At 32.1% G+C, this 3,680-nt stretch overlaps 1 pseudogene; it reads right to left on the reverse strand.

Annotated features, from left to right (window-relative positions):
• Positions 1 to 1,326: 1,326 nt before the first annotated feature.
• LOC122591060 lies at positions 1,327 to 2,216 on the reverse strand (annotated as a pseudogene).
• Positions 2,217 to 3,680: the final 1,464 nt, after the last annotated feature.

A 3,680-nucleotide genomic window follows, 5' to 3' on the forward strand; every position in this document is an offset into this window, starting at 1 on the left:
ATTGGTTGACTATATATCCACGCCAAAAAATTTTATATAGGTTATACTGGAATAATCTTCACATACTTATACTACGAGTATATCTCATAAAACACGTTTAAAACGGTTTATCGATAGTCCAATACAATAAGTACATGTGGTCCATGAGTCTTGTCTAATTAGTACATGTGACTCGTCCTTACTAGCAAGTAGCATGAAGGAGATTTGACATGTGGTTTGTGTTGGTAGTTGGTACATAAGACTTAGGCCTTAGTTAATAAAATTAATAATTAAATCATTTATTTATGTTTTTTTATTTAATAAATAAAAATAATCATTAACTAATAATATTTTACTTTATACATACAAATATTACTCAGCTACTTAATACATTCAACACTTAATAACTAAAAAATACGCACCTTAAATAGTATGAGGCTTGTTGCGAGAAAAGAGATTTACGCTACGTCATGTCACACCCCAGAGACCTAATAAAATAGTGAGAGAAAAAAAAAACAACTTGGTGGTGTAGACATATTGTGCCATGTGTCAAAAACAATTTTGTGGTCAAATAGGGAACTTTTACATTTAATTTTGTCATTTTAAAAACATTCTATAATTAATTATTTACTCGTAAACATTAAGTTTATAAAGAAATTTCATTTATCTAATTATGGTTACCTATTAATACCTTCATATTTTTTTAAGTTTACATATTTTATGTAACTTTTATATTATAGTTTCACCCTTTAGGTTTAATAATGAAGATACAACTATTTTATGACAATTACCCCCCAAAAATGCTAGTTACGACTCTAAGGGGCAGTTAGGTTCACAGAATATTTTTGGTGGAATTGAAATCTGTCAATGAAATTGTAATTTAAAGGAATTAAAATCTGAAAATTTTAAAATCTGTGTTGTGTTTGGTTAGCAGGATTAAATGGAATTCAGATTCCATTCCAGTGTTTGGTTTGCAAATTTGTTGAAGGAATTCAAATGTAATTTATGTTTAATGAGAAATTTAACCTTTTAATCAATTTTTTTATATGTCTTTTCTTAGCATATGTCGTAAGTTTTTTTATAGTTACTTTATAAATAAATTATAAAATATCAATTATCTATTAACTATGTACATTAACTAGTTTTTTCACGTGTAATATACCATTAATATATTATTAAACCACATGTTACAACATAGCAAGTCTTTTTATACATAGAAAATTGTTTCTAAAAAACGACATATTACAACTTACTAAGTCATTGTCATTAACGATTTAACGTACAAAAAAAGATTCAAAATACGTACACATGACTTCAACATAAGCTACAACTACCTTAATCCTTCCCTTAATTTTCCGACATCATAAACAACACCCAATTTTCCCTTTCTTCTTCTTTCAAATCCCAAAAAGTAAGCACGTATCAGGATCACTTCTCCGAATTGCCTTAAACCTTTCAAGTTGAGATAAGGAAGTCATTTTTTCGAGTGCCGAAAGTAGCATAGCGGTTTTCTTATTTAGATCAACTTCAAGTTTTATAGCTTCACTAAATTCAGCCGACGATTCTTTAAGAAGTTCACCAAAATAGATTATCGCATCGTTGAAACTTTCAACCAAAGAACTTGTTTGACTTGTGCTCTTCCTTTTCTTACTACGAACACTTGAAACTTCTTCAACTTGAACACTTGTGGTATGTGCCGTGTGGCTGCCTCATTGCTTCATCAAAACTATCATGCGAGTCAACATGTTGTTCCTCAACATTCACTTGCTCTTCCATCTCGATGGCAACCTCGGCTCTATTTCCTTGAGCTCGATCTTTTCCAAAAACTACACACAAATCTTCATAGTGTGGAAGCTTTTTATTTTTCCATTTTGCTGCTGATTTATGACTCTATCACATTGTAACAATAAATTATATACATCAAAAAAGGAAGTAAAATACTCTAAACAACAACTAAAAAGGTAATAATACCTGAAGATAAGCATCCAATACTCCTGGAGATGACGTGGTCACACAGTTGTTTTCCTTATCATAAGTAAAGCCACTTGTACTATTCAACATATCAAAGATGGCTTGCTAATCATTTTTCATTGTTTTTATTCTTGATTCAATGTGAGGTTTACCCAAATTCCCAAAAGACCCGATTCAGGAAGTGATACTTTCAAGGCTGCTTCAAGATGGGTTAAATACTCGGATCTAAATCCATTATCAACTTTATATCCTCTTGTGTTTACCATGGTTAGTAAAGCTTCCACCAGCTTTGCATCTTCTTCTATTGTCCACCCCCGATAGTTTCTATTTTGACTCATCATTCCTGTATTAAACAACAAAAATAGTCCCACAAAAAAACAAAACCAGGTCACACAAAACTGAACTCAAAACAGCAGTAAACTGCACTAAAAACAGCCCTTAAACTAACAGTCCTATAAACTATGCTAAAGTATTGTACAAACATTAGTTAAAGCAGCAGCGCTAAAAACAATAATATAACAACAAAAAGATAAGAACAACCACAAATAAAACATCATACAATGTGTTTAGAATACATAATAATATCAATGACACAAGGTTCAAATAGACAAGAGCAACACTTTACATCACAAAAGGTTCAATCAGCCTACATAAAAGGTTCAAATACGACTAGCATTCCAAGACTCAAACATAGTATTTGCTAAATTATTTCTAAATGTTGTCCACTCATTTGAAGTTTCAACAGAACTTATGTTACCATCTTCTACATATCCAACTCCATTTCCATTTCCATCTCCGGTTCCCTCATCCACATCATCTTCCATTTCTTGCGGATCATCTTCTATTTCTTGTCTTATATAATTGTGGGGGAGACAACATGCCATTATGATTCTAATCTTTGTATCAATAGGATAAAATGAGTTGTCCTTCAAAAATTTTCAGCTTCCCTTCAAAAGACCAAAACATCTTTCTATTACATTTCTTGCGGAGGAACATTGCATGTTGGAAAATTCTTTTGGTGTAGTCGGCTGGTGTCTATCACACCAATCATTTAAATGATATCTTTGTCCTCTATAAGGGGTAAAAAACCCTTTCCATTTGTATATCCAACATCTACCAAATAATAACCGGGTCTTGCAACTTTTAATCCATGAGGTCGATCAAGAGCATCTCATAACACTCTACCCTCAGTTGCAGATCTTTCCCAATCCAGTAATACAAAGATAAATTGAATATCTTGTGAACGCACGCCTAACACGTTTGTGGCACTATCTCCCTTTCTTGTTCTATATCCAGGCCTCTCCCCAAGTGGTACTAGACAAGTAGACATTGTATATATGTTCCATCTAAAGCTCCTAGACAATTCTAAAAGCAAAAAATAAACAACTTTTTATACATGTGAAGTTACTAACATAAAAACAGTTAATATGGTGAACACATATACCTTGAACCATTTCCATTAATTGTATGTAGAGTTCTCGGGAACAAGTTCGGGTTTCTTAAGGAAATGTGAATGCAATATGATAACCGCATTGCAAACTCTAGAAAAAGTTCTACTAATTGTTTCTCCCGAATGATGAAAGCTGTTAATCATGGTATGATTCTTAATATTATGAGCTATCATATGAAGAAAAATAATAACATGTTCTTCTATATCCGTATTTCTACTCTCTTTCAAACCACTAAACGTTACAAGCATGACACACAACTTGTCAAAACACCTCCGGGTC

The sequence above is a fragment of the Erigeron canadensis genome, chromosome 1, assembly GCF_010389155.1.
Source record: "Erigeron canadensis isolate Cc75 chromosome 1, C_canadensis_v1, whole genome shotgun sequence".
Taxonomy (NCBI): Eukaryota; Viridiplantae; Streptophyta; class Magnoliopsida; order Asterales; family Asteraceae; genus Erigeron; species Erigeron canadensis.